The sequence below is a fragment of the Epinephelus lanceolatus genome, chromosome 6 (assembly GCF_041903045.1).
Source record: "Epinephelus lanceolatus isolate andai-2023 chromosome 6, ASM4190304v1, whole genome shotgun sequence".
In the NCBI taxonomy this organism is placed as follows: domain Eukaryota; kingdom Metazoa; phylum Chordata; class Actinopteri; order Perciformes; family Serranidae; genus Epinephelus; species Epinephelus lanceolatus.
This window is the reverse complement of record NC_135739.1, coordinates 12957890-12983962: the sequence shown is the minus strand read 5'-3', so window position 1 is coordinate 12983962 and position 26073 is coordinate 12957890.

The window sequence follows — 26073 nt, the reverse complement described above, 5'->3', positions numbered from 1 at the left end:
CTTATTACTATAAAATTAGGCTTCAGATAGTATTGTGAATCATTTATTCGATCTAGCTCCGACAGACAGCACATCAGAGAAAGAGAGTTAGACACAACACCACTTTGTCCTGTTAAAACAATCTTCACAACTTGGATTAATTTTCATGAAAAACCCCTTTTGATTCTTCTGATCTGAGGACCCTTACAGACTAAAAGAATATGAATAACTTACAGGGTAATCGAGGAATGGACACATAATTTGAGGTAGCCAACAACCCGGTTTTATACATCCAAAGAACTTCTATTAGAAAAATGAACTGCTTGGCAACCAGAGCAGGTGTCTAATTTTGACAGACGTTTAATTGTCAAAATGTGTAGCCACACCGGGCTAGTAAAAGGGACTGGGGGTTTAACTGACCTATGGCTAAGCCCCGTCCTCAAGCACAATGAGCCAATCACAGTGCGTATAGCCATTCCCATACACTTGGACATTCTCTGCGTGGACGTTCATTGAAATGCATTACAGAAAGTCAGTTTGGTTCGGTTTTATGAGCTTTTTCAGAGATGTGAAGTTTAAAAATGGTCAAACGGTGTGCATGGGGTACATGCAACTCCAACACAAGGTATCCTGAGAGGCTGGGTGACCAGGTGTGTTTTTTACACTTTAAACCACATCTCAACAGAGAAAAGTGTCTCCTTTGGATAAAGTTGTGTGGTAACGTTAGACCACAACATCAACTCAACGTGAATAACATTAACAATGATGTCTACATCTGTTTTAAGGTAAGTCAACATTGTGTTTGAGGCAACATATTGTCACTTTGCTGGAAAGAAATATAAAGTTATCTTTAACATCTCTAGCTAACGTTAGCTAAAGTTAGCCTAACGTTAGCTCCTAGCTGCGTTGTTCATCATATCACCTTGTTTGCTGGGAGTTCGTTAGCTTCTTTTGTTCTAGTTTTGTACTCTGGTGATCGTACATCATTGTTAGCTGTTGTCCAAAGGGCTCTAGTTAAGCTAACGTTAACTTCTGGGGCCGGTTGCACCAACTGGTCTTTACTACACCTGGTCGTAACTCCTAAGACGGTTTTTGTTAAGACCAGTCTTAAGGAGTGGACGTACGCTGGTTGCACCAACAGGGCTTACACCTGGTTTTAGCTACGCTGGTTTTAGCTGTGCACGTTCATGTGAATGCCCCCGGAATGCCCCTCGCGGCCTGCCTAGAGGAGCACGGTGACATTAAATGACACACCACTGAATCACCCCGTGTGCTTGACAGATGACAATTGACAGTTGACAGCTCCTCTCATCTGTGTTGAAAGTTTATTTACAGTTTAAGATTTGAAGAAAACATGAAGGATCAATGAAAAACTTTACCAACACTGAAATTAAAAAATTAATCAAGCTGTACAGCGGGCACAGAGACGTATCACAAATAAGAAAAAACAGTCGGTATGGGCAGAGATAACGGGGCACATCAATACGTGTTCAGACTCTGGCTGCCTTCATACACAGGCTGACATGAGGAAGAAGTGGAAAGATCTTCTCAGCAAGGCAAAAAATACATCTCCTTCAAAAAAAATCATCCAACTGGCGGGGGTCCTCCCCGAAAACCTCAATTTACAGTGACATCATTGTTGACGTATTTGGGGAGGATTCCCCTGCCTGGTGGGAGGGCTGGTGGTAGTGCTGCGCTGCAGCCCAACACAAACTGTAAATCCGGTGACAGCTCCTCAATAAGTTCAAACAGATCTCTCCTACCGAATTGAAACCTCTCAATGAGCTCCTCGTCATTATATAGGCTATGTCCAATTGCTTCTATCCCCAATTACCCTCTCCCGTCTAAATGCCCGCTCGTATACAGACGGTGGATGAGACGTGCCATAATCAAGTTGCGCTCTCTGCGCTCTAGAGCTCATGAGCGCAACTTGATAATAACCTTACACCTGCTCCTGACTAGGTGTGAGATTTACGCCCGGTCTTAGTGAGAAGAAGGCTTAAGCCCTGTTGGTGCAACCGCCGTAACTATAAGGTCTGACTTAGAACGCCAAGTTACGACCGACTTAGCTTAAGACCAGGCTTAAGACCAGTTGGTGCAACCGGCCCCTGGAGCTTAGCTTCATTAATTTATCTGTAATCACAGACATAACAAAGGTTGGCAAACGTTATGCTGAATGATTCAATGTAAATACTGTAGCAACTAACGGAGAGACACTCTTGGTAAAGATGGTAAAAAGGCCGTTATCCTTTTCTCATATTCTGAGCCAAAAACCTTAACTTCAGTGGCACTTTAACTTGTTGTCTTTGATGGTGATGGCAACGAGATGCAGTTCACAAGCGTACACTGTGACCTGTAAATATTGGCTTGTAATTTAAGCTCTTCATCGACCTTCTCAACAATAAAATGATGAATACATCCCTCCAGTGCGTAGTTTAGGCCCTTTTGGTTACTTCTCAATGACATCTGATCGTTATGTCCCCAAAAATCATCAATTGCCTCCTGCAAAATGCTGTGTACTGTGACACCTGCCACAGTGCCGGTCACTGAATGCTGATAGTTTGTCCCAGTGAGTGGAGGGGGCGTGGCTTAGCCATAGGTCAAATGAAGTTTTATGTTAAGTAAGTTAATCAGTATGTCATGTGGCACATACATCACATTACAATAACTAAGTAACGTAAACTCAAAACGTAAACTCAGTGTTGACTTTTGGTCTCACACAGGACACAAACAGTGGTTTCCTGGGTAAAAGTCCTGTATTTGTTTGTCCCTTCCACCTTACATGGCTTTTCTAATTCCTTAACTACATCATTGCCGCAGATAGGTTTACATTGGAATTAGTTGAAAGCCTCGTACATCTCATACAGACACTAAAGTGTGCCTCATGTGTCAGAATTAAACGATGACGGCCACAGACCAAGGTGCCGTATTTGATGCCCTGGGAATGAGAAGGGGATAGTGTGAGGAGGGACACAGCCTCACCATTATTCAACATATTGTGCTTAATTAGCAGCCGCACTATTACTCATTGCACCAACAGGAGGGAGAGGAGGGTCTGCAGAGATAGCATGTTTTTTATCTTACTGATGTGTACAGAACAAAAGAAACTTATAGTCCCTGTTTGTTTGATCCTCTTTAGCTTTTGCACTGCAGTAGTTATTCTTCCTGGGGTCTACTCAGTTACATGGTGGCAATACAAAATGTACATTCACACTACACTACACAATACATTAAATAATACATCATAACATAGATACACTGTACATGAAACAATAACAGTTGACATAATTTACATGACACGAAGAAAATAAACCAGCTCTTACTGAATCCAACAGATAAATATCATGATTTAACTTACTATCAATTAGACAAAGTTCCTTCTTAAGTAATGCTCTTTTAGCATTGTTTTTAAACCACATATATTATTTTGTTGTATAATATGATGATGCTGTGAAGATGTACAGTATTTCGTGACTTCAGTGAGAACAGTGAGTGTCTTCCTGATCATGCAGCGACACAACCGAGGACAGCGCGGAGAGAAAAGATGGATAACAAACTTGTCATGTTTTATTGCAAGAGATGGTGTTCCTTCTTCGTGACAGTCCTCCCTGCGGTGACATTCAGGCCCCCGCAGCCGTCATCCGATGATCTCATTGGTGACACATAGACACAAACACCACACACTCACCTGGCCCGTCATGACCTCGATGCTCTTTCCTGAATAGACAGTTCTTAGAATTATGCTTACCTTAAGCAGAAACCTGGTATGCACGATGAGCCCACACATAAATGCGAAAACACACACATGTACCTACACACATGCAAAGGCTGCAGCTGAAAGGTGAACCAGACCAATGATTGCATATGCGACCGCCCCCCCCCCCCCCCCCCCCCCCCGTCACCTGCACAGTGAAACAGGACAGATAATGCAGAGGTAGGAGGTAGAGGCCAGAGTTACAGAGCGCATCAAGCAGCAGTGTGAGAGTCAGATAGGAAGTGAAGTAGCTAAAAACAGAGCTCACATGCAAGGCGAGCCTGTCAGAAGAACTACTAAAACCCACCACGGGGACTTACTAACTAGGTCACCCAGGACCTTTGGGTGTCTGGGAGAGTGCTGCACTTTTCAGAGAGAGGCCAACTTCTCTCCATTAAGGTGGAATAGAGGAGTGTGGGATCTATCATGTCCACCTTAATCTCCACCAGGGGAATGCTCATTATGCCCCTATCTACCACCATGATCATTTTTTTAACATTTCCATTTCCCTAGGTAAACACTTATTTTCACCTCAGGCCGGTCTTTGTGCTGCGTGTGCATCACTAAAACGAGGTCGACGTGTCCCTATTGATTCCTTTCAAAGGAGTGCTACTCTGTAAAATTCATTAGATCGTTTCTCCCAAGGTGTGTTTTGAAGCTGGAGTTACTTTTATCACTGAAAATATACATCAAGCCATCAATCAGGGAGAATGCCGACTCATGCAACAAAATAGCACACTCATATATAACAGATTTTGTTTGCTGTAAACACATGGAATATCCTCAAGGCTCATTTATACTCCCTTTAGGTAACTTTATAAACATCACAGCCCTCATACTTCCATGTGTTCTTTATGTTGGCACAGATACAGCCAATAGATGGCTTTAGAGGGCAGAAGCATAAGTGTCACCCAACCACAAATGAGGCGACAGTGGAGGAGATCGTAATACTGTACCTTTAAATGGAGGCAGCATTGTAGACAGCGGTGATCTGTGCCAGTGACGTCCGCAGTTGTAATCCTGTATTCACTGTGCGTACATTTCTTTCAATGATTTATCATCCTATCTTGAAAATGAAATTGTGACAAAAGCAGCAGATTGTGTCTTTGGGTTCTTTTTTAACTGATGAATGTGCCTGAGATGCATTTCTTTGGCTGTGTCCACTCACTATGACTCAAATACATTTGGATGCCGATGATTGGTGCACGTGTCACGGGCCAGAGGTCAGTGTATGACACACATTTCTGGCGCTCAACTGTGATGCTATAGGCTAGCAATATTGTGTTACTTATCTTGTATGTTAGCAAGCAAAAGAAGTTAGAAATGCGCAAACGAAAACAACCAAGCATTTTTCAGGCCTTTGAAATAAGAAAGCGAACAAGCCTCAGCAGCGAAGAATATGAAGAGAGCAGCAGTACGAGCACCGAGTCTGCATTAGCATTAGCATTAGCATTAATTTTACAACAACAGAGGCTACCAGCCAGCTACATATCCAGGATCCACCCACTTTGCCTTTCTGCAGAAGTTTGATGCAACAGGGAGACGCAGAGTGGACTTCAAATAGGTAGGAATACTACTTAATTTTCTCACCTGGCCTTCCTCTTTATTGTTTATTGTAGCAGCTTGGTTTGGGCTTTGTGTTACATATTGTTGCTGTATATTTTGTATACCTAACTGCTGATGATGTTGCTGTGATGTTACTGTTGTCTGTTAAATGCCTGTATGTTTCTCTGGGCTATATTCAGTGTTTTATATTGTATTCTATTATTTTGCTGGCTGTTGTTGTCAGGTCTGTTGGCTTGTCTTGTAAATGCACGTGGTCGGCTAATCACAGTTTTATGGTGGTGTTGTGTTGGTAACGTTAATGTTAATCACTTGCTCACTCACTAAGTCAACTGCGTATGTCTATGCCTGAGAACCTGCATGTTAAAAGTACCCTACAAATGGGCGGGCGGTTCCTGTGCGTACTATGAAATATAATCCTGCCAGCGCCACTGATCCATGCGGCCATGCAACATTACATCCCAACATGCAGATGGAGAGTTCTTTTCACTATATTACCAATTTGTTTCGTTTCGCCTTTATTTAAATTTCTTCCTCATCTCCTATGGTCGTATTTTGCTAATTTTGTCTGTTTTTCACCATCCAGTAGTTTGGAATATGCGCTTGGAACATTACCGGATTATACAGCATAAACCTATAATATATATATATGTGTATATATATATATATATATATATATATATATATAAAATTATATGTTTTAATAATATGTTAAAACCAGATAAAGTTCTTTATAATCCTATAAACTCACATGACAAACAACAGGCAACTGAATTGCAGAGAATGGTCTGTTAGCTAGTTAGCAGCCTGTTAGCTAAGCTAGCGCTCTGTCGTATGGTCTCTCCGAAATCCACTGCAAAAGTTTGTGGGCACATCGGATATCACAGAGATTCCGGCGGCCAGTGGCTGCTTGCTCTGCTGCCATTCAGTGGCTAGCTAAACATTCTGGTGCCAAATATCTACTGGAGTTTGCCAGGTTGCCATGCGGTATTTAAAGATTATTACAAGCATGGTTGTTCTTGGCATTCAGTGTGCAATAGTCCACCACTAACATTTTCGTCCCGTCTCATCTCGTCTCATCAATGAAAATGAAACAGATTTTGTCTGAATTTCTGTTATCAAGATCTATTTTTAGCTAGTCATCATCTCGTTTTTATCATGGAAAAAAGGTTGTTGACGGAAAATCTTCGTCGTAGTTTTCATCAATGAAATTAACACTGCACTGCAGATCCCTGTGGAGACCAACCAACACCCTCTGCTACATTTCTAGCATCAATTGTGCCACCAAATATGAGATTTTTAAGCTAAAGCACAATCTTCTTCTGTTCATAACCAAGTGTTTATTGTGCCTAAACAACTACACAGTGTTGAAATACAAAGAAATGAAAAGTTTCAACGTATCCGCTACCTAATAATGTACAAATATAATGTATCCGTGGTTTGAAGAAACGTACAATGTCAAAATTTATTCTGCTGACTGGATTGTGAGATCACCTGACTTTTTTCCCTTATACAGTATGCATGATTGTTCATTTGAAAGTGTATGTGCCATATTTTCTATTTTGTAAAAGATGTGTAGTTCTTTCAGATTTTATTTTTTTCAAAGACACGATCTTCAGTTTGTTTAGTACCATGATGCAATATTTCAAGGATTCTTCACATTTTTATCTAGCAGTGCCTCTTCAGAGCTACAGTACAGTACATATTTTCTTTCATTGTCTATAGGTTATACTAGGGACACGCTGCAGACAAACTGAAACTGCGGCTTGAAAGTAGATGTTCTAAAAGCATCAGTGTTATCAATGTTATTGGATGAACATGTTTGTACACGTTTCCTGTCGTACCTGTGAGAATGCAATCACTGTCGCAGCTGGGGAGAACAGAAAGTGTTTGTACACTGTGTGTGTGTGTGTGTGTGTGTGTATGTGTGTGTGTGTGTGATCATTATTAGTTATACCCTTCCTGTCGTTGTGTACACATCTGCTGTGCTTTGGCTCACGGCTGTGACAGACAGAAGTGCTTAAAGTTCCTGGCTCATAGACACTATAATCAAACCAACACCCAAAGCCCACACAGAGCAGAGGGGCCAGCCACCCACACACACACACACACACACACACGTACACATGATTACACACATCTTCACCCAGAAACTCATATAAACACTTTCTCTCTTGCTCATACAGACACACCTATGATCTCACATAGCTCCAAGCACTTACCTGCAGCTTTTAATTGTACTTCCTGTGTTCTTATTCCACAAAACTCCAGACACCCACAGCCTCTTTGCTGCCTACCTTGTTGATAATCCCTTTTTTCTCTTTTAAGATGCCATGCAGCCGCTTTTCCCATGACTACGCCTCTGAGTCAACTCATTACATCCCCTTTTGTATTGGTTTTATTATCTCAACACAGTGTGCTTAATCTCCAGCCTGTTTACATACACACTGTATATGGTCACTTTCATATGGGCGGTCAGGCAAGGATGTGAATGAGTTCCAAGCATTTCTGTATGATTAGCACAGGATGACTCATTCGCCATGGCTTCCCGTAACGCTCACACACACACACACACACACACACACACACACACACACACACACACACACACACTCACACATAGGTGTGCACACACAGAACATGCACATCATTAAATACATAAAGGAATATATGTGTGTATTCAGTCGACGCGCCCACACACATTTCGGTAGTCATAGAGTTCTTGCCAGATGTCAAATGCTTTTTGTGCGTTTAATATGTAGGCTGTGGCTGTTGATGTTCTCATTCAATGTGACTACACTTGGACTCTGCAGTTGACATTCAGTCCATTCAAAGGCTAGCAGCGGGCGCCGCAGCTCTGTCACAAGAGTGTCTCCTTTCACGAAGCCTACCCGTATTTTACGGTTTTCTGTCATTTTTTTTTTTTGGGTGGTGCGGAGCCAGTGCAGTAATTCCATATGTGTCAGCAAAGAAGGAATTCAGTGTGGGTGATTGTAAAACATAATTGCTTGAACATAAAACCTCAACTTTTCCTGAATGTGAATAGTGTGTGTGACTGGATGAGCTGAAACGTGACATGCCCCTCCCTTCTCCCCCTCATGTCAATTAGGCTTAGTTGGGATGGAGAGGCATCTGTTTTGATCGTTTCGGTCTCTGTGCAGAAGCCAAGCTACGGTGTCAGACACACCCTAACACTTTATTTCTGCGGGGCACAAATGTAATATTCTTAATATAATAGACAGGCAGATGATAACATACATATTGCATATTGAAAATCCAATGTGTAGAATATAGAGGTACATATTGGAGATGAAATATAATATGTGTGTTTTCTTTCGTGTATAATCACCTGAAAATAAGATTTGAGTTTTCTTAACTATAGAATGAGCCATTTTTATTCACATAGGGAGTGGGTTCTCATCTGTGGGGTCCGCCATGTTGCACCGCCATGTTTCTACAGTAGCCCAGAACAGCCAAATCAAGCACTGGGTCTAGATAGGGACATTGAGGTTTTCATGTCGGCCCCTCTGCAGTGAGCATTAAACTATTTTATTCAGTGTTTTAACCAATTAAAATCACCAGGTTTGTTTATTTTGGAGAGGAAGAGACCTCTATGGATAATTCAGCTCCTGGTAAAAACCTCCTGGACATCTGGATCAGAAAAAAGGTGAGTACATGCACTGATCGTGAAATTCTGGGCCAATGCGGATATTTAAAATAATTTGACTCTTCGCTGATACCAATGTGTTTCTGTGTCGTTGTTGTTTAATTTTGTTTTTGTTATTTATGTCCCCTTTTGTGCTTGGAAAACAAAGAAATATTCATTATAGAAAAAACTGTTCTCAAGTCATTCAACCATTCATTACACAATCTCAATGAGCACACATTCAATCATACACAGTTATAAAACAACCTTTAACATACCTGTCACATGAAAACATCTTTTTCTCAAAAAAAAAAAGAAAAAAAAAGTAATAATAATAATACATTTTATTTACAGGCGCCTTTCACGACACTCAAGGTCACCTTACAGGCAAAGATGGAGGAAAATAACAGCAGATAAAGAGCCAACGAGGTAAGGAATAAAGTAAAATATAGTAAATAAATAACAGCAAAGCAAGTTTACAGTGAATAAGATTCTGTGTAAAGAGTGGATGTGTGTGGCTAGATGGATGAACTGAATAGGCTATTTGACAGAAAGTTTAGAGGCGGAATTTGAAAGTGGAGAGAGTTGATGCTACGAATGTTTTGTATTTTTTTTTTTAATTTCTCACAAAAAAATACATTTAACGATAACATTTGAACACAGGTTGATAATGATATAATTTACCTTCTCTTAATGCTCATTTTTGCTAAGCAGAGCTTGGCACAATAAAATGTAAGTCAACGCAACCTCTGTTAGCTGTCAGTTCAGATCATTGGCAGCTAGCAGCATATGTTACCTAGCTCTTCTGCAGATTTCAACTCGGATGTGTCGTTCACATTGCAGCAGTTTTAGTGTAAAAAATAGGGTGCATCCACTGACGTGTCGATGGTGAGTTTACTAAGGGCCTGTTTATACCGTTCTGTATATTTCTGAAAATGGGTATTTATCTTTGCGTTTGCACCTATCATTTACACGTAACCGGTGTTTTTCTCGACGAAAACAGAGATTTTCAAAAACTGCTTCCAAAGGGAAAGTTTTTAAAAATATCCATTCCTATCGAGGCGTGTAAACAGGATAGACGGAGATTCTGGAAAGGGTGAGGGTGGGGCTTTGAGGTTGAACGATGCTGCGCTTTAGCAAATCCCAATGGAGGGGGCGGGGCCGAGACATGTAGGTGTCCCCAGGAAATGTGTACCTACAGAAACAGCAAGCTCCACGTCCATGGCGACCGCTCCACCCAAAACGCTGTCTCATCAACATGAAAAACATGGACAACAGCACAACTTACAAGCATTGTGTATCCACCAGCACACCTTCCACTCCTCATGACAGGAAAAAAAGGGCATTTGCGGCAACGTTTTTACCACCGTTTGGTTCGAGTTGCAGGTAGGAGTGTAACACTGGGGGCACCGCCAGAAGTGAAGGAGGTGAGCGATCCCCGAGGCCCCTGCACTTCCGTTAGTCAAAAAACTCCGGGCAGTGCTTCCAGAGGTAAAGGAAGAATTTTTTTTTTTTTTTTTTTTTTTTACCGATGGATTTCCAGATTGCATTCTTCCTAAAACATGTTTTCCCTGGGATGACAGCACACTGTCAGTCCTGAGTCCTGCTTTTTAGCCTGCATAAAATTGATGTGATACATCAGAAAAAGTGAACGTTATCCTATTTGGTGATGGGCCAATGGCAGTCAACAAGGCGAATATTGGCTTAGAATGATGTTCAGCCAGTGAATGGGTGCATCACTAATAAGAGGGTGCTCAGTATCTCTACTCTTCCCTGGGTCTGTATGTTTGGGAGAGGAAGAAACTTCTGCGGATGATTCAGATCCAAGTATAAACCTCAACAACGAACACTAACGAGATCCCAACTAGGAGTTCACGCTTGGTACAGAAGTTTCAGCTGGATGCAATCTGCAGTCCTTGCCGCTAGATGCCACTAAATCTTATGAATCCTTTTAACAATTGACCCCATTTTCCTTGAGCATTAGAACATCTGTTTATATTAATATCTATGATGCTGCAGCTGTTAATAAAAGCATGTAGCGTGTGTATGTGACAGACCTGTGTGTATTCATACTGTTGTCCAGTGAGGGTCACTTAAAATGCTCTGCCCTGTTGTGTGTGCGTTCGAGCCTTTTTCTGCCTCCAGTCCCCTGCACTTTGTCACTCACAGCTCCTCCGGTTACGACCTGGCCCCTCTCGGGGGCCTCTGGGGCCCGCTGGCTAAATTAGTTTCAGCAGCACCAGGAACCGAAGTTGGAGGCCTCTAACCTCTCTTAGGATTACAGGACTCTAACTCTCCTCTCTGTCAAGGCCTCCCAAGGCCTTTGAAGTTGCTCATGGCTTTTCCTTCCTCACGCCACCCGACTCCCAATGAATGATCTACCCCCACCTCTGCCCTTCACCAACCCTCCCTCGTACTCTTGCCCTCTTTTTCCTGCTATCTCACCACTCCTCCTCCTCCTCTCTCTTTCAATCTCTCTGCCTCCAGGGTGACGCCCCCTCCCTCCATTTCCTCCCACTCCTCTGGCCTCCGTCCCTCTTCTTTCTCCTCATTTGTCCTTTCTTTGTCCCCCCCACCTTCAAAAGCACCTCTCCACGTCTCCATCTGCATCTTTTTCTCCCCCTTCTCCTTTAGCATTTTCACATCCTCCTCTTTTCTCCTCAGAATCTGTTTCCTCTCCCACTCTTTCTCTCAACTTCTCACATCGTCATGTTTTTCCTCCTTCCACTCTTCTTCGCCCGAGCTTCTCTTAAACCCACTCTCTTCTTCTCCGTCCCATTTTCCTCCCCCTTCCTTCCTTTCTTCACCCCTCCCTTCCTCCGTTGGACCCTGTCCCCGGGGTATTTTGCGTGCCTCACACATTCCTTTGCGCTGACTGTCTGTGTTTACATTGACATCCTCTATTCTGTGCGCGGACCGCAGCACCACAAACCCAACAGCACAGAAGCACACACAGATCATCAAGTTCATTAACTATCATCTCCCTCCGTCTCTCTCCAAAGAAAATAAATGAAACTAAGAGCAAATAACACAATTAAATAAATAGAAAGTGCAGAAATAGAAAGTACTTCATTATAACAACCACATAACTAAAATGTGCCACGGTTTATGTCTTTACCTTCGAGGACCCCTTGACTTTTTCTCCACTAATTACACTTGCACATGGCAGCACGCTCTCTAAAGGTGGACATTTTTCATTGACGTGCTAGGGACGGCAGGATAGTTGGAAGTTCAAATAGAACTCAAACACATTAGAGTACATTATGCCAGCAGAGGTTACGGAGTAAAGTCAAGAGCTGCCAAACTGTAATAGCACCCTTAATCATATACCACCTGATCCTGCAAAGTGAAAGCAGGGGGGGGATACAGATTCATTGATAAATAAATGCAGCCAAGTGGTTCTTTTTATAGCTCCTGCAGCCAGAGGACAATATGTTAGCCATGTGAGCTATGTTTATTTTATTAAACAGAGTACGAGAGGAGAACAAGGTAGCGTGGGCGGGTGGAGTGGGGGTGGGGGGGAACGAGACAAAGGACAGCGACAGGGCCGGAGAGTGAGGGAGAAGTAAAGGGAGGGAGCGTTAACAGTTGATCTATCATAAGGTCATCTTTTTCCGTCGCGTACACGTCACCTGTGCGTGGCCTACCAAAGGACAGTCAGCACATTCAAATGTCACGGTCCACTGCTTGTATTGTGTAATGCCACGCTCGCACAGCCGCACACACACATGCTTGTGTGTCGTGTAAAAACAGAAGTGATCGCATGTACCTTCAGAGACCTGCCCTTCCAGGTACTGTATTGTGCAAGGCGCTCCCAACCGCCTCCTCCTCTCCTTTACCCATCCATATTAGGATGTTATTTCTCCTCCATGACATACTGTGTCGTGTGTGTGTGTGTCACCATTTCCTGTCCTGTGCTATTCTTGTATTCACCTGTCAGTCTGGCTTATGAGTCTTATTATTTGCTGAAATAATGCCCTATTGTGGACAAGCCTTAGATATTCAAGGGGGGGACACAGTAGCTTTATAACTAATCTGCTAGTGTTTTTAATGCTCATATAGCCAACATTCATGATTTAGAGTAGCTTGACTAAACCCTGTGTTTATGGGTTAAACACAGGCGTGACCAATCCAGGGCTCCTCCTCAGTCTACCCTGTTTCATCTTGTGTTGCTCCTTCCCTCGCCGATTGATCCTGTCCTCTATCTGTGTGTGTGCTGACATGTCCGTCATGCCAGGTCACAGTTAATTGCCAGGCGGATTATACGCTGTTGCAAATGGATAAAAACATTTGTGGAGTGAATCATTTTGACTTTACTGGCACACGCCTTCACTTCCAGTAAGGATCCATAGCAGCACGCCCGCCTCTTCCCCCGAGCTTCCATGAAAACCGACATCGATGCCAATGGCTCTGGAACTGCCCCACAAGGAGTTAACACCTCAGATGGAGAGACATGGCAGAGGGAAGAGGGGGAGAGTGGGAGGAGAAGGAAGAGGATGGTGTGAAGGAGAAAAGGAGTGGCTGGCGGCAGGCGCAAAGGTGGTGAGCTCAGGGCTGTGGAATCAGGAACTGCTCTTTGCTCTTTACTCTGCTACGCCCCTGCACCGCCGCCACCGCAACACCCACACTCACACCTCCACCTCCACCTCCACCCATGCTCTCTTACCCGTACGACCTCTGCTCCGCTCTGGCCTGCATGGCTGGAATGCTGACTTTCACCTCCCCTCCACCCACCCACCTCTACATTTCTCACCCCTCCCTTCTCTTGCGAAATCCAGAGAAGTAAAGGGGAAGCAGCATCCCCTGTTACAAGCTGCAGCTTTGTGTGACCAGCAGTCTGCCTGTGAATGTGAATCACGCTTGTATTGGAAGTCACAAAAAAAAACAAAAAAAAAAACTTCTGAATCGGAGAAATGCACCTTCTGTGCTGTCTTGGTGTACTTGAGCAGAAGTGCCACTGTTTGACTAAAAATATCTCTCAAAGCAGCAGAAGGAAAGTCTGATTCCACGCGAGGCTCTATTAAAACCCACAGATTTCGGCAGTGCAGACCTCAGTCTGATTCCAGTGAGGATCATTCCTGCCTCTAGAGCTGGAGTTTGCACTGATTGAGACCAGGAAAAATATTCACACACAGTCCCAGTTGAAGCAGATTCCAGTAAAAGCAATTTGTGTAAATTTGTGTCCAGGGAAAATGGCTTCAGAGTGGGCGAGCCGATCTAACAAAAAAATACTTTTTTTTTTGCCTTAAATGAACAAATGATGTTATGGCTTCAGTATCTGAGTCACGCAGGAGGTATCCTATATATGGTTCAGGACAGAATAATAATGCATCTTTCATGTGTCTGCTCCTTTTAGCACCTCAACCTCTTACATGAGCCAGGTCAAGTTAACCATTCCCCTGAGTTGAGACACTTGAGGCATGGCTGGCATGAAGTACTCATTACCATGTTTGTCACCATCTATCTTTGGTGGTAACGGACCATAGACGCTGTCTGTCTCCTGTTCCACAATATGACTCACCAAACCATACTGTATGAATAAAACGCCTTGTGTTTCTTGATAGCGGAACATTTCCAGTTGGCTTTTTAAAGTGTTAGGTGGCCAATGTTTCTGATAAAGGTAAGGATGCTTATCTGATCGAGTGGCTTGTTACGCAAATAAACCTTTTCCCTTTGAAATGAGTTCAAGTCTGTTTGCCACAGCTAGGTCAACAGCAGGGAATGGATGGGGGTTCGGAGGAAGAAAGAAAGAAAGAAATAGGGCGGTCGCTGGCACATCTGTCATCCATTTGGGGTTGGAAAGGAAGGGATGGCTTTCTGCTTACCTGTACACCATCAGCCCAGGAGGGGCGGCGAGGACATTTGTCAAGGAGCCGGGGAGTAAATAGTGAGGAAACAAACCGCCATCTGTCTGGGCCCATTGATTTTCACATGAAAAGCAAATACATCTATTCTGTTTGCGCTGCCTCCCAGCCCTGTCTGCCTCTTGGGCGGGCGCAGAGTTGAAGTTTACCTTTCGACATCATGTTCCTTTGATAATCCTTATATATGACTGAACCTCTAGCCTGATTACTCCCTTTTGTGGGGTGCCACTGGCTAAGAAAAGAGGAGCAAACATGAAGTGCTTGAGCCCCAGTGTGAGTCAGGACACAGAGGTGCCAGAACAGCGGCAGGTTGGTGATGTAAGCAGATAGCATCTTTACAACAATGAACAATACACAGAGGCAGTGACGTGTACGTGTGTGACCTGAACAAAGGGCAGTGACAATGAAGGTCAACGATCCAGCCTTTCACATCCTGCACTTTTGTGACGCCTTTAAAAAAACGCAACATTTTCTGTCTTCACCCTCCAGCCCACACCTCAAAGCAAAGATGTCCATTCACATCTCCGATATGTCACAAAGGTGTGTTTGGAGGTGGGCACGAGAAGAAAAGAGAGGCAGAGAAAAAGAGCGAGAGCTTTAATGTCTTGTGTCACCACCACCTGCCTCCTCTTATGAAATCTCTTCATGTTCCACCCACTGAGTTTCCAATCCTCCATTCTGCCCTTGAACAGACACTAATTCAGCCACCGAATCTAATCCCTAATGTAAAGACCTGATAAATTCCTTTCACTGCCACCATGTAAATGTTTATCATTAAATGGGGGGTATTCACAGAATTATCACTGAGGGGCGTAATGACTTTTTATGAGGTCTGACTAAGGTTTGTGGGTAGATAACCTAACAAAGAGTGTCTAGGTGCTCTCTGTGTGTATTATCCTCCCTATTTGGCTTTGATCGTTTTGGCATTTTGCTGCAGACACTTTAGATATACAGCTGATGCAACCAAAATGTCATCCCTCTTTTTTGTACAACCGCTGGAGAGAGGGCCTTTTCATTTAGGGGGAGAATTTGAAACAGCTCTAACCTTTCATCAACAATGCTGCCACTTTACGCTGTGGAATTCCTAATTCAATGAGAGGCGTAGCAAGGCACCTGCTTTCATCAGAGCCGAGGTCCTCTGAGAAAGTCTGCAGAAAGAGAGAAAATGGACGGAGAGAGGCATTAGCAACTTGTTGACAAGACTCCGGTGGCGAAAACAAAATGAAACAAGCACCTAAGGGCTCGTGATGTCATGTGGCACAAACAGGTTTGTACTGCTGGGACAATAAACATACAGTATCACACACACACACAGATAGACGTGCGCTCACATGGTATGGGGATCAAATCGTAGTAATGACAAAGACATTGACGCATCACAGCACGTCATTAGATAATTATATGTTTATATATATATATATATATATGTGTATGTACAACGTGGATACGTGTGTGTGTCTGTTTTGTTCCCATGCCCTTTCCTATCCATGTCAATCCTCACCTGTTCAACAGAGGGGGAAAACTCTCAACCATGCAGACCCCCTCAAACAGCCCCCTCTGCATCCAAACCCACTTGATGTCTCATGGCTGGTTTCGTCGTTGCATTCCCGTCCCTGTTCTCACATCATCTAACAACCACGTAAACAATCTAATGAGGAGAGTGTTATCACGGGGGCCATTTACTGTCACTGTGTTTCAAATTTTGTTACTCTCTCCTCATTTTCTTTTTACTCCCTTGTCTGTTCGCCTCCCCTCCCCTTCATACCCCCCCTTCATCTCTGCCTCTCACAGCCCCCTTCATACCCCCTCTTCATCTCTGCCTCTCACAGCCCCCTCTTCCCCTCCCTCTCTCCGCATTCCTTGGTGAGTGGGTGGAAAGTTCAATGGGGATGTGGGATCCCAGAAGGGCAGGGGGTTTGCCTCTCACCACAGCACAGTATGTGGGCAAACCAGGGGCTTCTTATCAGCCAATCCAGTCTGTCAGCAGTGGCGGGTGACTGCTCGGTGGTGGTGTTGTGGAGTCCCTCGAGAGGGGTCCAAAATGTGCCCTGAATAGTCCTATTTATTCACACTTAGATTCTTAGAATATAAAATGAAACTTTGTGAACATGTAAGCATCATGTTTGTCGTTACATTATTGTAGCTGAAGCACTGGACTGTCTGAACTGTTGTGTTTCACCTTCATCACTTATTCTCGGTTGCTTCCTACCTCAAGATAAGGAGACACTAACAACACTTAATGAGAGAAGGACCTCTGCTGGACATGTCATGATACTGCAACCCTTTAAAAGAGATGAGTGTCAGCTTTGTTGACTACAGTAGGTTAAAGTTTTGCTACGCTATGTCTACTATCAAGACTAAAATAGTCAAACATACGGCCAGAGGACCACAACCAGCCCACCAAAGGATCCAATGTGGCCCACTGGATGACTATGCACACCTAATAGTGATGCACTTGTGAACGCTACGAGGTGTCAGGTTTCAGGAGCAACTTAAACAGTGAGTTTCAGTTTGACATGGTGATGTTAGGCTTACTACACAGGAGTGGAAATGTATAGAGTAATGCACATGTAATGACAGTAAGTAGTCGACTGACTGAAAGTGGGGAAAACAGAGACATGTTGCTGAAGTTGCATTTATTCTTCTGAAGACATTACAGGCTGTTTGTCATCTATTTTGTAAATGGATGTGTGTTTTTAAAATGTTTTTCTTTCAAATTATTTGTTATTTATAGGACATTATGCAATGGTTTTACTGGTCCGGCCCACCTGCGATCAAATCGGACTGTATATGGCCCATTAACTAAAATGAGTTTGACACCCCTGGTATAGACAGCGCAGGCAGGGCGGTTGCACTGGGGCCCATAAAGAGAGTGGGCCCTCCAACAATATGTTGTGCAGAAAACATGCCATTGTGTGCTATTTTAGAAACATGCCTGTGTTTAAAGAGGAACTCACATTAAATTGAAAATGTTTCCATTTGCTATATATGCCATTAAAAAGGCATGGTTTTCATTTGTTTTTGTAAAGTAGTCAGCAGCAATCTATAGCAAAATATTATATTATTATTATTATTATTATTACTATTATATTATATATTCTATATAAACTATAAAAATGTATTCAGTTAAATGAATAATTTGTTATTTTCTTTGGTGCTGTTGTCAAATACAGATATGCAGTGATGATTCTTGGGTAATACGCATGCTGTCACATCTGTAGTTGATCATGTGATGAGACGATGAAATTAAACTGTAGCTACTTTATTTGCCTTACTAATTTGCATGCACTTGGGCCTGTTTTAACTACCATACCCCACTGATCCCCCATCAGCTGTGCACAGCTAGTCTTCCTGAGTTCCACTTTTAAAAGCATGCATTGAAACACAATAATAATGATAATAAACTGTATTTGATATAGCACCTTTCACAGAAATGAAATTCACAAAGTGCTTCACAAAATACAATCAAACAATAAAACATGCAATCAATAAAAACAAAGGCAGTATAACAAATAAAACCAAGCAACAAAAAGAAAGTAAAACATAGAGCAAAAACAGGCTACTGAGGCCTCAAACAGAAACACACCATGGAGTAAGCACTGCATGTAATTTCGTTTTAGAGACATAAATTAGAGGATAACATTAACATGCATGAGTAAAACATACACTGATATGTGTATGTGTGACGTGTGAGTATATGCGTCTGTATGGATGTAAACAATCTCTCAACATAGTTCCCTGCAAAAACTACAAATCCCTTTATGCACAGTGTCCTGCAAATATGATGTTGCAAGGTGTTTCCTTATTGCTTTTTAAACATTGATTTCTGTGTTAATTTAGTCAACAACAGTGGAAAACAATTTAAGGTTTTCATTGCAGTGTATTATGGTGCATTAAGGAAATTGCCTTAGGGAGTAAAAACTGACCTCCTGTTGCCTGTGTGGTGATATATCACTCTAAATGTGTCTCAGTGACTGTACTGACGTGAGGGATTTTTGGATTGTAAAACTTTCTGTGTTCAAAGCAGAAGCGCAGCACTCCTTCTGTCGTCAACTTTAAGCCAGTTGAGACGGAAGACGCACTTTGATCATGTATGCATAGGTTGAAGTTGATAGATGGGTCATTACTCCAACAAAGATCTGTTATCTGCTGCTGCTTTTGTCATTGTAACACTTGACTGCTGCACCTCACACACTTGGCAAGCATAAAATGAAAGGGGCAGGGCAGCGACAGGCAAGTCATTTCCAGCAACTTGCATAACCTTCCTATAGTGACAAGCCCATCACTGTTTTCTTTGAGGCATTCCTCGCCCTTGTGTCACCATGTTTACCTTTGGTTCTTTGTTATCTGCGTCGCGCTGCGAGCAAACAAACTGGTTTTAGAGGCAGCTCTGGTCCGTGGGCTGCGAGTGTAGGAGACACACAGGAAGTGGTGGGCGACCAGCAAACTGTATTTCCCCTTCCTGTCTATGTCCTCCCTCCCTGCCTGCCTGCCCTTTGGCTATTAATGTAACTCTGAGCTACCCACCACACACCCACATGGCCACTGGGAGCTGCTGTGCACTAGAATTCACAGCACGCGGACACACACATACATGCACAAACATGCATACAGTCCCAGCAGCAGAAGCCAAGTGATATCAGTGTAAATAATTAGCAGCTAAACAAGCAGGCAGCATATGAGGCTGCACAGAGAGACACGCAAAGTGTACAGGACAGTGTGTGCCCTCACAGCTGGCTTTCATATCAATCCATTATCTCTTGCCTCTCCCTCATACCTTGCTGGTACACAGACAACAGGCAGCAGGGTGCAATTAAATAGGTGTCCATCACTCAATCACGACGTCTATCACAGCCGAGGAGGAGGTGATCTACAGTACGCACGCACAGTAGGAAAATGCCACCAGCGTGATAACAAGGTGCCCCATTCTTTAAGTAGCTGCACCTGCCCCTGCACACAGACAGGCACGTGTACATCACACACACTCTCATCAGTCACACACATTACAGATGTAGCATTGCAGTTCATACTGAAGGTAATTATTGTTCATTTCCGTTCCCTCCCTCCTTCAAGTAGGCCTGATTTTTTTTTTTTAAAGTGAAAGTGGGCTCAAAGGTGGGCTGACAAATTTAGCACTTCAGCTGTGCACTTCCAGTCTCTTCCTCTCTTTGTTCAATTTACCACTTACACACGTGGCACAGCCTACACACACACATGCACATGCACACACATACCCATGATCCATGTTCCCATTGCAGCCCTTATCCCCCCCCCCCCCCCCCCCCCCCCCCCGGTCATCCAGCTCATCAGCGAGAACAGAGAGAACACACACTGGCATGAATCACGGTGAATCATAGCACCCAAAGAGAGGTGTTGCATTTAACCAGGACACAGACTATTTATAATGGCCTGGGCGTGCACATTCTCATTATAGGCCATGGAGGATGCTGACAATGGACAGGCAGATGAGGGGGTTGCGACTCCTTTTAAATGTCACCAGCAATGTATCTTCTTATCTACAGGCAGTTGCAGTGGCAGTCCGTCTGAATCCAATATTTAGAGCAGGGTGAATGAACTGGAATGGAGGGGGAGAAGAGATCTTTTATAAGACACTATGATTTGCAGATGAGAGGGCAGAGACACTTCATTGCCACATAAAGATATAGATTTTTGAGATTTAGTCAGTCCTGTGGCAAAGGGCTCTGACGTTTCACCTGCTTAGTGTCAAGGCAGCTAATTTGATTAAGGTCAACCATGGTGATTTACAGGGACAGTGTGTAGAACATAGTGGCATCCAGCAGTGAGGATTGCAGATTGCAAGCAGCTGAAACTTCTCCAGTGTGCCAAGTGTGACCTCCCGACAAGGACTCCTTTAGTGTTCTTTGTTGTGGTGGTTTTTACAGAGAGTCGAATTATCCACAGAGGTCTCTTCCTCTCCAAAACAAACGGGCCAGGTGATTAAAACTGCTCAAACACTGAATACGCTGTTTAGCTCTTCACAAACAGGCCACTAGCCCTGCACCTGCTCATGTGTGCTTTCCTATTTTCTCTAATAACTTAAATTCCAGAGGTTCAGGAGGTTTTTTACTTGGAGCTAAATTATCCACAAGGTCTCCTCCTCTTCAAAATAAAAGGAACTGGTGATATAAACTGGTAAAAACACTCATGTGAAACTATCTCCCTGTTTCAGTCCAGGAGGCAGAAACAATCTCCACATTTAAAAGTAGACTTAAAACTTTCCTTTTGATGAAGCTTATAGTCAGGGCTGGCTCAGGCTTGCCATGGACCAGCCCCTAGTTAGGCTGATATAGGCCAAGTCTTGCCTGGGGACCTCCTATGATATATTGAGCACCTGTAGATCATGGTTGCGCTGCTGCCGTGGTCCTGCCTGATGCCTACTACTACTACTGCTGTTATTATTACCCATACCTCTACTATTATTATATACATATGATTATTATTGTCACATACATATACTATCATATATTAATATACTTATAAATACTACCAAATTCTGTCTTCTTTCCCTCAATTGTCATATGGATTGCTGTACATCTATTATGTTGATCTCTTCTGTACACACATATATAGCACTTGGGGGGGGGGGGGGGGGGGGGGGGCGGGTGACACTTCCACTTTCAGTTCCATTCCAGTTTCTTTTTGCCTTGTGAAGCACTTTGTGACCTATCTCTGTGAAAAGTGCCATATCCTCCTGAGACCCTGTGTTCTCATATGAGGACATCACATTTTGGGTTTATTTGACCTTATACTTCATTCTTCTTAACTAAGACCTGTTGTCTTTGTTCGTAGACACTTTTTTGTGCCATCTAGTGGTAGTAAGGGCACAATAAATCTACGTAAAACAAGATGGCAGCCATCTCTGCCAAGGCAGTCTGCAGCCGATCCTGACACAAAAGTGGACAAGGTCCAAAACCTGATCACATTTTATGGCTGAAACGTGTTTGTTTATGATAAATAACGTTTGTAGTTTGATATGGCAACAAATTTGTCCGATTTTAGCAACAGTAATGAGACACTGTTAATTAGGAAGTACTCGTTTGAAGACATTGGGACTTAATTAACGTCTCATTTGAGGTCATTGGGACTTAATTATCATTGACAACCTTTAGTTTTTTTGTACTTTTCAGGTCCTACTGATCCCAAATAGCTAGGAGAAATTAAAAAAGCATGCCAAACAAACGTTCGGGTCTCAGGAGGATAGACATAAATTCCACCTCCTTTCCTTACTACTGTAGAAACATGGCAGTGCAACATGGCGATATCTGTAGACAAGGACCTGCTCCCTGTGCAGATATAAACGCTTCATTCTCAGGTAACTGAACACAACGGTTCATATTTTCCATTGATTATACACTAAAGAAAACATACGTACTTCTGCCAGTATGTCCCCCTAAATCCACGACACTGGACCTTTAAACACTAATGACCACAGGTTGTTTATAAGCACCTATGCAATTTATCATCGGTGATTAGATTTTGATTTAAAAAAAAAGAAAAAACTTCTCACAAAATAAACATGACAAAGTGTCTCTTTCATGCAGACCTCTGCCTAATATGCTTGTTAAAGTCTAATTAGTGTAACAAGTAGCTGGAAGATAAATAAACATAATTATCATATCAAATACATTAGCTGTTCGGGGGATGATAGACTAATTTGACAAACACTTTGTTCTTCTGTTTTCTTTTGGCTTATTTTCTCTCCTCGCATGCCAATCATGCTCAATGCATCACATCAGGACAGAGTTGGGAAGTGCAGGCTCATCAATCCTTGGCAAGCTAATGTTCAAATTACACTGTGTCTGATCCTGAAAGCAACAATGCGCTGAACCCAACCCCCCAAAATTGCCAGCTAGCACGGTGGAAACCACATTTCAGGTGAAACGGCTTCAAGAAGCAATCAGCGCCTGAACAATTACATCTAGTGAATTGATTGCATATTGATTGAGGGCAGCCAGACACCTGACCAGAATCTGCAGACACCCACATTGCAAATCAGCATAAGCCTACAAGACCCAACAACAAAACGCTGGAACACCGTGACAGTTTGTCTGTCTCTCCTCTGATCCAGTGGAAGAGGGAGAGTAGAAGAAAGGAGGGGCGATTTCATTACCAGCCAACATGTAGGCTCATGCCGCACGGCTTTACCCAACCAACCGTTGTCATGGTAGCAACTTGTCATGTCATCTGCGTCTCACCTTGAATGAATGGAGACTTGCGGGACATGTGGCCCTCCCCTGGGAGCATGCATGGGGGGGGGGCGTAGTGGAAGTGCGTCAGCCCCTACGAGCAGCTGGGGACACACCCACGGCAAACCTGTGTGCATGTGTGTGTTATGCGTCTGCTTCCCTAGGAGATGACAAGCTGGCTTCCTCAGGACCACGTTGTCACCGCAGGGACGACAATAACAGCAACAACAGCGGCAACAGCATCAGGAGTAGTCAACCAGCTGCTACTCCATCTGAAAACTGCACTTCTCTTGGCGGCCTGCCGAGAAGGGCCAGTCCTGTTGGTCCCCTTATCAAGGAGCCATTTCAGTGTTCGGTTAAATAGCGCGTCACGTGCTGAGGCAGAACATGTATTTTTCCACTGTAACTGGAAACATGAGGAAACTGTGGCTTCTACAGAGGCAGTATCTGTGTTGCTTTTTCTGTGGTAGTGTTGACATCAATCACGTCTCTAGTTTGTGGCCTGACAGCAGCAACAACAAACAGATAATACGGTCTATTTAGCTGGAAACATTAACCATCATTGCTTTGGAAAAGTTCCACTGATTTGATTGGTACATCGACTCAAGGTGGCGCCACTGATCAGATGGTCCTTTGAAAATATCTCGTTTGGTTTCTTACTTTGAGTTGTGCTCCATATAGGCTTCTGTGTATAGGCTAAATTGTAGTGCATTTTATTCATAATTGCTCGCATCTCCTGGTGTTTCTCCGTCTCAGTCTGACTCTATAGGAGTTGGACATCTTTTTTTCCTGCGTTGCCTCTTGAAGTGGTTCATGTGTCTTGAGTGTTTATTGAATAGATGCAAGAAAGCTTTGTGTGTGCACACACGCGCGTGTGTGTGTGTGTGTCTACAAGTTTGAGTGTGCTGAGGGGGTGATGAGGGGAGAGGAGGAAAGGCACGGCAGGTTTCCATGACAACAACTTTTTATTTGCGCTTCCTCAATGGCGTTGGTGGAGGAGACAGGGATAGATAGATAGATAGATAGATAAATAGATAGACAGATAGACAGATAGATAGATAGATAGACAGACAGACAGACAGACAGATAGGTAGATAGATAGGTAGATAGATAGATAGATAGATAGATAGATAGACAGACAGTCTGGCAGAGTTATTAGGAAGAGACAGGCTAGTGGGCTGGGGTGCATGGGCAGGCGGGGGTGGAAGAAGGCAGCAGAGTTGTATGCTTGCTTGCTTGCTTTGTCTAGAACAGAATGTCCTCTTTGTATACACCCCTCCCTTGATGGATGACAAGTAAGCAACAACTTCCTAGCAGACATCCAGAAATACCTTATGACTATAGTGAGATCTGCGTCTATACCTTCTGATGAGAAGCGAGCATGCCTCTCAAAGGCAAATGGAACAATGAGAAACTCATGCGTGCCTAAACATTTACCGTGGGTGGGTGTTTGTGCGCTGACGCGTTTGTGTGTGTCTCTGTATGTTTGCATGCTTCCGAGCTAAATAATCTGCCACTTTGTCCGTGACTGACTCTCTTGAGTGAAACCTCAAGAGGCTATATCCTGGTGAGATTTCAAAAGAAATAAAAAGGTGGCACCTACGTGGCAGCTAACCAAGTGATGTCGTTTCCAGATCAGGAGAGACATTAAAGGACGTAAATGAAACTTGTAGCTGCCCTCATTTAGTTTGATGCCAGACCACATGAATATGACGCCCACCTGTAGCGGCGGAGTCAGGTGGCCCAAAAAAAAAAAGAGCATGCATCTGCAACATACATAAATAAACATGTGATGTGCACAGAGGTTTGCACACATAAATGTACACAGATGCACGTGATTGGTGAGAAGTGTGCAGATATACAATGTGAATGCATGCTCAATGACCATATGTGGTGCTATTTTGACAAGGCCTCATTCAGTAAGTATTTTTACATTGAGTTTAAATTTAAAAAACAGTTGTAAGATTTTAAAAGAGCCTTAAATTATTATTTTAGTCCACTGCAACTCCTGTTTGCACTTATTTTGTTTGATGCTGCCGAGCCACGTGAATCTTACCTTCCTCGGGAAATGGAGTCAGCTGGCCTAAAGAACAGATACAGTCACTATTCATCTGCAGAACACACAGATTAACCATTGCAATCGGCACACAGAATCACAAAACCAAACACACAGAGATGCACAGTGTATACAGTGGTATTCTTTATCACTCTGTTGCTCACAGCACTATTTTTTTCTCTCAACAACAATTTGGGCAACACACACACACACACACACACACACACACACAGATAGACTGTCTATCTGTGTGGGGAATGACTCACCTCCTCCACCTGGATTAGAGCCAAGCCTTTCTCGCCTCCTCCCCCTTCATCTGTGTGAGCCCTTCACTTCACTCACTCCAGCTCCACTATGGAAGCATTTCAATCATTCAAATTAGCTGTAATCACAGCCAAAGGCATAGAGTGGGAATGGCAGCGCGTCACTCTGCATACTCGAGAACACTTAATACATTGATTTTATATTGAGCATGCTGTGTTTCAAAAAGGGAGCTGGGGAGGAAATAAATAAGCTATCCAGGCCAAGCCTCCTCTGCCACGCATGCTTCCAAGACAAAGGGATGGAAGCAGGGATGAGAGGCCGGCTCTATAATGAGCAGCGCTAAGACTCCTTTCAGTCTTCAGACCTGACATGTGAGAAGCAGTGCATCAGTGGCACCAGCTGCAGTCTTCACATAATGACACAAATTATTGGCTCGTTAATGGGCAGCTTAGCCTTGAGTGTTCAGCCCGCAATACCATTCTGGAGAACGGGGGGAACACGGGATCAATCTCCTTGGACGTGCTATAAAACAGGGGATGCATCCAAAGGACATCTTATCCACATCGCAGTGTCTCTTTCTGTTTCTCTATCTCTCCCTCTCTTTCTAATCCATACCGGCCCCTGGAGACTCATATTAGGAGACTCCTACACACGCCCCTCCCACACCTTCTCTCTCCCCCACACACCACCCTCAGAACCACTATCTGTCCACCTCCACAGTCGGCCTGTGGACAAACCCA